Genomic DNA, 12,947 nt, shown 5'->3' with positions numbered 1-12,947 from the left:
CTGTTTAATTACACTTTACATTTAAGTGTTTTTTCATTTGTTCAGATTTTTTTTTTTAGAATACATATATTATTTTCTCTCTTTCTGTTAGCAGCTCATATTCATTTTGGTGCCAATTTTTCATTTCCCTCTCTGTTTCAGGACTAAACTTTTTCTTTAATGTACTTTTTTATTATTATTTTTCTCTTACATTGTCTCCATGGGGAAGAAGGTATCTTCTCTCAGTATTAAATATACAATAGTATATAAAGAGCAAGTAAATCCTCAAATTAATCCTTCTATATAATTCTGCTTTCTAACTTCATTTCCTGACAGTTTTTCCTTTAATAGCCTCCCAGCATTGTGATAAATTGCTCCAGATAACACTTTTTTTCTCAATATGGATTAAATGTCTGTACTGGGGAAAAAATAATTGTTCAGGGAATTTGAAGTGTAAGCCTTCACTCACATTTCATGCTATACTTGCTAGAAATTCTGGCTGTGTGAATGAGACTAATTGGAACACGCTATGAAAGGCTGTCCAGGATTGCAGTGCGCCAGACCCCTGACAGTGCCTGGGTGTACCTGGGAAGGTGGCATTAAATAGCTCCAGCTGGATCCTGGCACTAAAGCAAGCCTAAATTGGCTAAATTAATTGTCTGTTATTTTGGGGAGCCGTGGAGATTAAACAACAACAACCAAAAAAAATCCTGCCACCACTGTTTTAGTCCATGTTTCTTCTTTTTTACAGGTAAAAAATGATCAGAATTTTAAAAATAGTACAGTATCTATAATTTCTTCTTTTGTTTTTATTTCAATTTTATCTAGGTTAATAGAAATGGAATGTAGTGTAGAGGCTTCAGGTGAGGAAAAATAAATTAATTACATTTGAACTTTCTCTCTACATAGGAAATTTTTAAATGGCTTCATGCTGAATATCTGCTTTAGTAATTCTATAAACAGCAGTAAAAGAAATAGAGCTACAGTGGACTTGGAAGACAACCAAAGCTTCTGTTTTGTTCTTCTGGCATCTATTCTCTTTATTTTATATAGAACCTGCTGTGGAGTTTTTTCTACTTTCTCATTAGAGAAAAAAAAAAAAATATATATATAAATTCTTTTCCTCTAATTAGAAAATAGTTTACTATATCTTATATGATTGCTTTTTTTTTTTTCCCAGAGAAAATGGAGAAATTTTAATTTGTATGGGTTGATTTCCTACAATTTTTGAAGGATACTGTTTATCTGTTTATCTTTTTTAGAAATAATAGATTTTCAGATAGGCCTCTTTAAAATGATATTATTTCAGATAGGAAGAAAAGGAAAATAAATAGACTGCTAAGTATTTGCTATTTACTTTGATGATATTCAACCTTATTTTAAATGCTTTGTCATCACGTTTATACTAGATAAAGTCATCTCCATGTTTCAGCATAGGATTTTGCTGTTCATACTCTGTTGTGTTAAGACTTGCGTATACAGTACCTTTCTCAAAGTTTACAGTCTCAGTTGTCAAAACAAATAACAGATTTTAAAGGATGCATTGGAATCTGTGGAAGATGTAGACATGAAAATGTTTTTTTTTCTTACTGAAAGGCATGTTATATACATGAACTCTAACGAGATCTTTCCTTTAATACTCTTCAATGAGTTTCCGTTATTTGAAAGCATCTTAGTGTTGGAAATAAGAAATTGCACTAATGTTACAGATGATTTTTTATATACGTTACTATAAAATAAAATTAACTTCTCAACATAAAACTACTTGTTTCTATTGAATACCATTTCCCTCTGCAAAGAAATCTTTTTAAGTACTGTAATTTACATGTTTCAAGAGTGCATATTGAACCTATGCTGAACACCACAGTTAATGGGTGCTCATAAGTTTTCCTGTAAAGTGTGTTAAGGATTGTCATCAGCAATAAATAGCTCTCGATAAAAGTTTCAAATCCATTACATTGATCTATATTGTTTTGTGCAATTACAATAATAGGGCATATTCAGATATCATCAGATGACTTTAAAAAATAGCAAGAGATTGTCTCCAGCACCAGATACCCTCCCAAGCTTGTCTCCTGCTTCTCAAACATATCAGACAACCCCAGGTTAATTCCTTATTGCTATGGCTACCTATGCAGTTGCTCACATGTGGTTGCTAAAGCCTCGGCTAGCTGTAGGTTCAGCCATCTAGCTGGCCTAAAGCCTGCTAGTGGGCATCCACCGAAGCTGTGGCTGTACCTTCTTGTGCAGTGGACGTGCCCATGTAGGTGCATGCTCAGCTGGACGACAGAATCAAGGCTGAAATGAGGATGACGACAGTAACTTCCTCTGCTTCCTTGCCTCCTTACACTAGGAACGGCCCAAGAGCGACCCTGTACTCTGGAGCTGCCTTCTCGGATGGCACATCATGCACAGGGCTCAATGCTACATCTAGGTTTGTTACACTTTTCAATACAGATCTTATTGCAGACATTGCTTTTAAAATGGGTGGAAGGAAAACATAGGCCATAACATTTGAGCCCCATTTTAGTTATGAGGTCATGATCTAGACCTCATAGTTTCATAAATAGATGAAATAAGATTGCTGTTCATTTTCTTAGATGTTCTAATTTAGGGCAGTAGCACAGATGTTATATTTGTGTACGCATACACACACACACCACTATGCCATGACAAACAGCCTGCTTAATGAGCAGGTAAGCATCAGGTAAGACTATCTAGATGTTCCTATTAGATGAAAACAAAACAGCTATGATTATCTAGCCTGTGGATTGTATCATGAATACTTCATTTATAGGTAGCTTCTCTTTGTTAAATTCACTGATTTAACTGCACTTTAATAACACAATTTCAAAAATCCATATGTTGGAAGGCAAGAAACAATAGCAAAACATTACATGTGACATCACAGTGGCTCACGCCTGTATCATTTCAGATTAATTTGTATGTTGTTGCTTTCAAAAATCTGTCATGATGATAAAGATGAGTGTGTATTAGCTTATAATTTCTTCCATATCCATAGTTGTTGTTCTCTTGGATCCTTCTCCCCCTCTTTCTCCTGCTCCTCCTGGAAGGCAAGGGCCAGCATTTCAGCACATGATAATACAGCTGCTTTGTAGGACATGGTGGAAATCTTTGGAAAGGAATTTGTGACGAACCTGTAAGAAATTCTGTACTATCGCAATGTGGGAAAAAATGTAACTTGACCACTAAGAGTCACATGTTAAAGGACTACCTGGGCTTTCATCAGCATGCTAGCCCACTCAAAGTTGAGAGGTAAAACTGAAAGATGTACGTTCGGTGCTATTACTGCACCTTTCAGTAGTGATAACAATTAGTGCTGCACATTTGACCACCTTACACATTTTTTTTACATGAATCAAACAGAGCTGTGCCAGCTCCCCACAGGGTGCGAATGGCTCCAAAAGAAGGTAGAGCAGAATGTATTTCTGACAGGCTCCTTTCTGAGTCTCCGGTGTACAACAGGCCTGGGGTAAAACAAGAGGCAATGAAAAATGGTCTTTCTGCAACACTGTTTTTAAATGGGCAGAACTTGAAAATGAGAGGCGGGCAGACAACTAGCTTGTAGGCTGTTTTTGTTGTTGTTTTCCCAAAGAGGTAACAAAACAAATATAGCTGTTTCTGATCTTACTTTCCCCATTTTTCACAGTGGATCTGTGACCGAACTGAAATCAGAAAAAAATATCCTGCCTGGGGTGACTGTTTATACACAAAGACAGATGCAAGTAAAGGAGTTTGGTATTATTATGCTGTTATTATTTCTTTGACATGACACATTCAGGGAAAAATGATTTATTGTTACCATGTGCATAATAAGCAAGCAGTTGCACTTTGGACTTTGGTAACTGCAAACACAGACCCAGCAGACAGAAGTTATCCAAATGCCCCCACTACTTCTACCTCACTCTGTTCCCCGTTTGCAGCCACTGCAAGTGAGTGCACTTCACACCTATGACCCTTGAAGAAGCAGCTTACAATAACAGGAATATAATTTAGTCTTGAGGTAGGATTCAACTGATAGGAAGTGGGTGGCTTGTTTTTCTACTTGCAAAGGGAAAGAGGTAATTTTAGGGTGAAATATGTGTCATTTTACAAGAGACCACTAACACAGGCTAGGTGAATGCTGCTCCTGTGTCTGCTCTCCATTTTAAGAGAGGACCCAAAATGAGTAGCGCGGATATAGACATCACCTGTGTGGCCATCTAAGCTTAGGTGAGATAAATATCACCTTTAATGTCACTAAATTTGTTTAATCTACTTAAATAAACCAAGTAAGCCCACCCCAGCTCTTTAGCTGCATGTTCCCTTGTTACCTGTGGCTCTCCATTTCTCAGTCCTCCCGTTGCTGACTCTGTGAGAAAGAGCACACCACCTTCTGCAGAGCCCAGCGCGGTCTCCTGCCTCTCACTGACCTGGGGAATGGGTTATTGCCTGATCACACTCCTGTGACCAAAGTGTACTCAAGTGACCATTTCAGAAATGACAGGAACTGGTAAAGATGCTGCCATATACCAGCACTTTGTTTCTTCAGCAGTTGGCTGATCTTTGCTGGCTTCCCAATCAGTTATGGAGGCAGTAACCTCAGATACACCTAGCAGTGAAAACTGGTACAGCCATCTTGCAGCACCTGTCCAAACACTATAGTTTTCTGCTGCAGTTGTCCATAGATCTGATCCAGTAAATAAGCCTTTATACATGAACTAGTATGCTCGTGAACATGGATCCTGTGTAGTCTGGAAGGTATGCATTGCATCTTCATCATCACTTTTTATGAGAATATGTCCAAACTCTGTTTTATTGTTCACATTGGATCATGTCTGAGAAACATAACCCCCTTGACTATCAGAAAATAAATTCAATTGCAGTGTGCACCCAATCAGATAGGAAAAATAAATAAATAAATAAATAAACAATTAAATAAATAAATAAGAAACTGAGGTCAAGGTGATGAAAGAGAGAAAAATAAGGCTATTTAATCATAATTTATTGCAAAATAATATTAAAAGCAGATGAAAAAATCTGTTGTTATATGCAGCAACAGTCAACTTGTTCTTTCAGCTGATCTCTCCTTCCCTGTATATTTGTTTGGTAAGTAGTCTGTCAACTTTGATCAGAGAGGGGATTAGTTAGTGCTGAGGTAATGAACAGCCATTCAGCTAACAGCCCCATGGGGAGAGCAGTGGCAAGCTGCCAGAGCCCAGTACTCTCTGACCAGGCTCTTTCAGATAGCCCACAGTAGGAGGGCTTAATATTTTAATACCTAATTCACTTACTTGGAGATAATTGATGTTACATGGGATCTTGATGTAGCAGAGTGATGAGATCACAACATGAGCACAATATAGCAATAGCAATATGGCTAAATGACAGTACAAACGTGATTCTCGTTACCAGTCTCTATATGCTTGCTGTCAGGATGCTGGGCATCCCTAATGCCAGGACAGAGTATGTGGCTTGAAGCCAGCACAAGCCCGTTGCTCTCTTCCAAGTTAGTTTTGTTGATTGCTCAGTGTTTGCACTCAGTGTTGGGCTGAGCCACTTAAGACACTTCCCCCATGCTGGCCTGGCTGGCTCAGGAAGACATTCATGCTCTTCTGGTGAACTCAAGTAAGACCATTTATGCAATCCATGACCCACTCAACTCACACAGATATTTATTTACTGAAAAAGCCCTCTTCCAGTCCCCCTGGTTTTGAGATAAGTTCTTCTTCCTTTACAACAGCTGTGTTCACTCTGTTCTTCCTTGGGCTTCAAGAGCCATCTTGCCTATCTCCTCTGAAGATTCTGCCATTGTAGGGATATGATGGCCAGTCAACAAACCTAGGAGAGTGCAGAAAAACATTTCAGGTACAGGTGTTCTGAGTTCTTCAGTTGACAGATAACAATGTTAGGAAATCATGAGATAGAAATACTCTTTATCTATCAACCTAAAGTTAGCACAGACGACATGAAAAAGTAAGAAGGCAACAAGAAACCCCAAAAAAATTATAAAATACTATTTCCTTAATAATAAATCACATAATGTTCATAGAATCATAGAGTGGCTTGGGTTGGAAGGAACCTTAAGGATCATCCAATTCCAACCTCCCCACCACAGGCAGCCCAGGTTGCATGTTGCTCAAAGCCCCGTCCAGCCTGGCCTTGAACACTTCCAGGATGGGGCATCCACAGCTTCCCTGGGCAACCTCTGCCAGTGCCTCACCAACCTCACAGTGAAGATTTTCTTCCTTATATCTAATCTAAATCTGCCCTCTTTTAGTTTAAAGCCATTACTCCTTGTCCTGTCACTACAATCCCTGACCAAGAGTCCCTCCCCAGCTTTCCTGTAGGCCCCCCTTTAGGCACTGGAAGGCCACAATGGGGTCTCCCCAGAGCCTTCTCTTCTCCAGGCTGAACAACTCCAGTTCCCTCAGCCTGTCTTCGTAGGAGAGGTGCTCCAGCTCTCTGATCACCTTTGTGGCCCTCCTCTGAACTTATTCTAATAGGGTAATATGTCCATGTCCTTCTTGTGCTGGGGGCCCCAGAGCTGAACGCAGTGCTCCAGATGGAGTCTCATTAAAGCAGAGGAGGAGAATCACCTCCCTCAACCTGCTGGTTATACTTCTTTTTACTGCATATTCTCATTTTTAGGGAGCAAGTACCAATGAGGAGAGCTTCTGGTCACGTCTTTGTTGACAGAAGTTCATCTTTAGTACTAAGGCAGCAAATTGAGAGGAAGTGATGATTTTATAGGCATTTGCTTGCTCTTTTATACAGCGGGACACATTGAGGACTGTTCTTTTTATTGAGACAAATTTAACTGACAAACAGAAGATAGGGAAAAGAAAAAAAAAAAAAAAAGAAGAAAGAAACCTGAGAGACTTTTCTGTCACAAGACACAGCAAAACAGCAACATAAAATACAAGTGTTACTTGTCTTTGATGTTCATTCCCCACCCCCACTATCTTACTGTGAGGTTTGTAGGAGAACATCAAAGGGGAGGAAACAGAATTTTGCGCAGGCCCTGTGCTGGCGGATTGGGTGTGACCCCACACAAGGGGGCTGCAGGGAGCACGCAGGAGAGGAGCCCAGCACTCGCGGGCTCCTGCACAGCCCTGGGCGGCCAGCCTGGGGTGGCGGCCTTGGGACGTGCTGCTCGCCTCGCTTCTCCTTCCTCCGTGCCTCGGTCTCCAGGAGCAAGGCTCGCAGCACTTCTGAGATAGGCCTCCCTCAGCCGCTGGAACCATACCTGGCCTTCCTCGTTGCCTTTGGGGGTCATAGATGTGAATACCGGCACTGCCGCTGCTGTGACAACAAGGGACGACCACTCATCACAGAACTTGCTGTGGCAACAGGGGAAGGCCCAGCTTTATCGAGATTCCTGCACACTTCCCAAATGCAGATTTTTCAGTGTAACTGCTGACAGAAGGATGTGCTCCCATTCACTAATATCGAGGTTTCTCAACACAAGTAGAAGACAGATTAGTATAATTTGAGAAACCTAGAAAGCTAAAAACTGAACGAGGTTCAGTTTGTAAAAAAATCTCATTTAGGCCATCCAAATCGTAGAATCATAGATTCATTTAGGCTGGAAAAGTCCTCTAAGCCAATTAAGTCCAACCTCTAACCTAGCAGTGCCAAGTCTGCCACTAAACCGTGTTCCTAAGCACCACATCTGCACGTCTTTTAAATACCTTCAGGGATGATGACTGGAGGGTCATAAATAAGTGGGTAAGGATCTATTTCTAGCTGTGGTCTCAGATAACTACTGTGCATTATTAGCATCACATCTCTCTATTGATTTCAGGTTAAGAGGAAAATGTTCTTCTTCTCAAATTTCCCCCTCTTCTTTGTGAGATAGATGTTTTTTGTTGTTGTTGTTGTTGTTGTTGTTGTTTTTTAACAGTGAAGGAAAGGACAACCTCTACTAATAAAAAAGTTAAGCACAAAATCCCTACCTTAAAGAAGGAAAAACAAACAAAAAAACAAACTCAGTAAGATGTAATATTAAAGGCATGATGAGCTTTGAGGTTACTGAATTTATATCTGATTCCCAGGAGATCCGGGCACATCAACCAGCATGTACAAAGGCCTGGAGAGCCCTACTTTGGCCCTTTCTCCCTGCCACCCCTGCACCCTGCAGAACCCCTCTCTGCTCAGCACTGCTGCATCCCCTGGTCTGAGCAGATCACCGACGAATTTGGACATCCACCTATCGACTCCCAGAGATAGGGAAAATAATGAAGAAAAGATCATTTTAATGAATTTACATGAAATGTTCAGCTTGTTACTTGCTGTTATAATTATAAAGTTAGGATTTTGCTTTTCATATTCCTTTAGATGTACTTATGCTGAAAACATTTTTTTTGTATTGTTTTTTTTTTTTTGCATTGTCATATAAAACATTCCAGGTGAATTAGGATGGAGAAAACTTCCTCCCATTACTACTGAATGGAGACATGTAAAAAAAAATCTCAATAAACAGAGTATTAAGCGCTTATCTTTTTTTCTTGACGGTTGCCTTCCAGTAATAACTGCTCAAATACAATTTTCATATAAATAACTACATAGAAGAAACAAGATATAGTTTTTCTCTGGATGTTTTAACTCTCCTCTGATGTGAATATTGAGTATAGTGAATAAAAATAGCAGATGGCTGTGGTTTCTCATGTTTTGTCACTAAAATCTTGATCTGCCAAAACATGCTTACAAAACCAGATGCAGGTAAAGGATTCTCTTTATTTCAGCAGGACACACACGCTTGGTTGTAGTGGGTCTAAAATATTGTCTTCTAGTCAGGCACAGAACAAAAGGCAAAAGTCACCTATAAGGGCTCTGTCAGATGTCGATACTGACAAAACGGTGAACGTTTCCAAAGAGGTAGTTTGGATGGGTCGCTCCCCAGTCCGAGAGCTGAGCAGGATGATGAGATGATTCAGTGCCCAAGGCAGTGTTGGAGACTCAGAGTCCTAACAGAACAGCCACAGTAGTGACCACTTCCCAAAATAAATTAATATGATCATTAATCCTACCTAGATTACACATGTGCCTAATTTTGTCACACAGTAAAGCTTCAGTATGGGATCAGCACTCTGCAGGAGGCTGGTGAAACGGCCACTGCCACTTGCACAGGCAGGTGAAAAATAAGATGTGATGTACATCTCAAGAGTGGCAGGATGATAAAGATCTGAATATCTGCAGGAGTTAGAAAAATCTGGATAAGAAAATAATGTTATGCAGGAGACAGTAAATTATTTCCTCTGGGTAAGGCATAGGTCTCCAAACTGTCGAGACAGAGAATTTCTTTCAAAGTGGTTTCTCGTGTAGAACAAATTTGATGTCAGCAGAATTTCTGAGTCGGAAAAAGAGCAGCATGGTTATCTTTCACTTCCAGTTTCAAGGAACAGCTTTGAAAACTACAGGGAAACATTTACACACACTGCATTTATTGCTATAATAAACCTGCTTTCATTTTCAGACCAGGCAATACCATGTGGAAATTTCACACATGCAGTGATTTTTATAGCTCATGAAAACATTTATATTTTCTTCCTTGTTGGAAAGATAACTCATGTAGCAATCAGAATATACTTTAGTAATTTAGCCATATTTAGTGTAACATCCTGCTATTACTCTGTTGTCATTGTTATCGTTATGACTCTTTCCTCAGTTTTATATGCTACGCTCTCCTGAACTACTGCATCTCCCAAAGTGCATTTCTATTGCTATGCAATATCAGCTGTTCAGAGGTGCCACATCCTGCAGCCTGATGGAGACAAGGACACGGCAGCTCCATCGCCCGGGTCAGACCAGCAGCAGGGCTGAACACGCGTTCACAGTACGTATATGCCCACACACGGGTGCAATACCTACACATGCATATGTATAGATGGGCACACACGTCCACAGAGATACACTCAGCATTTAAACGAACACAACCAGCACCAGCATTCTCTTTCCTTTCCCCTCTCCAGCTGGTTGGGACGAAGGCCTGTCACAGGGAGCACAGACAAGCACACATCCAAGTTGGGTCCCTCACAGCCGGACTCAGACATGACATAGCTCCAGGGGCTGCCCCGACCCCCCGCCCTGCCCAGCTGCCAGCACCTGGCCCACCAGAGTAGCTGCATACCCTCGTATTTTCAGTCAATGGCTTCTCAGTCTCCTTGCTGGAGATATACTGTATCCGCGCTGCCTGATATTCCCGAAGGACTGAATGCATGAGGCTTGGGCCCTAATAAACTGATTCTCCCTAACCCCAGTAGTGAGAACTAGCCTCTGACAACCTTGCAAAGGCTGTACTAAGGAACCTCTCGACCCTTTTGTTTGATCCACATCTCTTCTGTGGTGGTTTGCTCGTACCGCTCGTTGCACCATACAACATTGACAAGTTTTCTCTAAGCGCGTAAGAAAAATTCCAGGGCAGCAGGTTCCTGGAGGGAGAAAGCTCCACTGGGCTCAGGTTTAACAGGTCTAAAATTTCCCAGTGCAGGCATGCAGGATACGACCATCCACCAAGACGTACTCATCTCTGACCCTCTCACACACAGGGTCTTTCAGAGTCTGTGCTACCACAGGCATGACAGAGCTGTTTTGTGATGGGAATGATGGTGCTACTGTGAAGTTGCATGAGAAAAATAGTAAAGCACAAGACCACAACCACATTAAAAGAAAAAAAAAAAAAAGGAAAAAAGGGAAAAAGGGAAAAAAAGGAAAAAGAGGGAGGGGGGAGCAGGGGGAAAAGTTCTATTCCAGAAGGCCCTTTTCTCAACTGGATCATACCCTGTGTAATGGTGGGCACAGTATCAACACAGTACACCAATTCCCTTTGCCTCCCAGTGAGGAAAATGTATTTGAAGGGTGCCCCTGGACACGGCCCTTCTGAGATTAGCAATCCAGGTGACTGCAGGATTCTGAGCTTTGCAGCTGATCCAGGCAGATCAAAAAGAGAAGAAGGGAAAAATAAATTCTGCTTCTTAATTGCAGATAGTGAAAGCACATAGCTAGGATTCGAAACGGTCTCACAAACATAGAATTTGTACTAAGGATTCATTAGAAAAACAGACACTGTAAAGAAACAAACGGTAGGGTTTTGCATCTCATTCTCACTAGAAGAAAAAACAAAACAAACAAACAAACAAAAACTTACCGAACTGAGGTATTAACTGGCCACCTAGGAAAGAACCAATCAAAAAAGCAGTGATGCAGCTAAGCTACTGTGCTTGTGTACAGGATTTAATTGGGAGCGGGAAACCACCCAGAAGTTCTAGATGAACAGCAGCTAATGCACCAGGATACAAGCTGCATCAGGCATTACCACTGCCGAAATAATGTCTCAGCATAACATTTCAATGATGAAGTGCATTCTTCGTGACAAGTCCAGTATGCATGCAGCTGTTAAGCACTCAAATGCAGAGTTAGCAGATAAAGGTCACAGAAGTTCATCGTAAATCTAGTCAGATTCTTTCACTTCTCACCATCTGCTTCAATTACAGATATGTTGCTGGAGATACAGTGACACTCACAAGGTGACCATGTGCACCAGGAAGTGTTACAGACTTGGAAGGTGAAAATTTGGAAAATATTTGCTATCCAGCAGCAGGCAAGATCAGTCAAGAAACAATCAAATACTTGGGGATGCTGCTTAGTCAAAGGAGGGTATGTTTTATCTTGGAGTAAAACTAGAATGTAACGAACCAGGAAAATATGATGGGTCATTTATGTGAACATTGAATCACATTTAATGTTTGCTATTGCTACAATTTAAAACAAAAAAGGATCTCGTTATTATGCCCTTAAAAAATCTGATGTTGTCTGTTTTAATACTGTAATTAACACATGCATTAATACGTGCACTGCTAGATGAGAATATTTTGCAGGCCAATTACATAGCACTCCATTTAATTGTTATTCAACTCATTATTCAAACTCTTCCTCTAGTGTCATGAGGGGAAGTATTTGGTCCTGGTGTTTTTCAGTCTTTCCCCAAAGGCCAATGATCTTTCCTGTTGTGGTAGTGACTGCCTGCCAGGTGCCCAACATGAAGGTACACATCCCCACACTTTTCCCAAAACCTTTTAAAAAAAAAAAAAATTTTCAAAAATCTGTACTGTGTGTGTCTCATTCAAAGGGCTTTCATCTTTGTTTCCGAAAGCAGTAATATATTTTTTTCTTTTGTTTTTAAACAAACCTATCAACTTTGACAAGGTCTTCATGGTGTGGGAACAATGGATAACTAATCTGTCACAATCTTCAAAGCTGAACCTGTGAAATTATCAAATACCTGGGATGTTTTAAGTCCTGACTACCTGGAAATAAATTATCTGCAGAGTGGAGTTCTGATGCATCTATTTTCTCTTCATTTTTTAAATCAACAACACTACTGTTTCCAAGAAAGAATGTTTTGTAAAATAAGTGTCACTTCTGCCAGAAGAGGCTTTTACTGGTCTGACCCTGTGTTTACTGTCAAACTAAAACAATCATAAAACCCTCAATCTAAAAATCAGTGTAGGCCCTTCTCCAACAACTTTACAGGGTTTCTACAAAACTTCAGGTAACCTATTTAATATATAATAATTTGAGTCCAGCTATTAGATGAAATTGGTTATCTACGTTTCCTCCTTCCAAAAAGTGTATTTGCAATCAGACAGCAAGCAATTAAGAAAATACAGTACTTACCCAGCACGATGGATCCCCTTGAACAATTAGCAGCATTTAATTCCTGGAATACTTACCAGATCACAACAGAAATCATCTTTCTAACCACCACAGGTTCAAGACACGATACAATATTGTCAAAACCAAGCAATTTGTATGAATAAAACAAACTGTAATGTAATTATGTCAGGCAGATCCTCCTCTGGAATTCACAAGGGAATAGTGGCTGCTTTCAAGTTGTTAGATTTTCTTTTGGTTTTGCATGTTCTCCATTAGTATAGCATGTTTTAAGGGTAGCTTAACACTTTAAA

Source organism: Anser brachyrhynchus (genome assembly GCF_964034855.1).
Source record: "Anser brachyrhynchus genome assembly, chromosome: 1".
In the NCBI taxonomy this organism is placed as follows: domain Eukaryota; kingdom Metazoa; phylum Chordata; class Aves; order Anseriformes; family Anatidae; genus Anser; species Anser brachyrhynchus.
Note: the sequence above shows the minus strand (reverse complement) of the source record.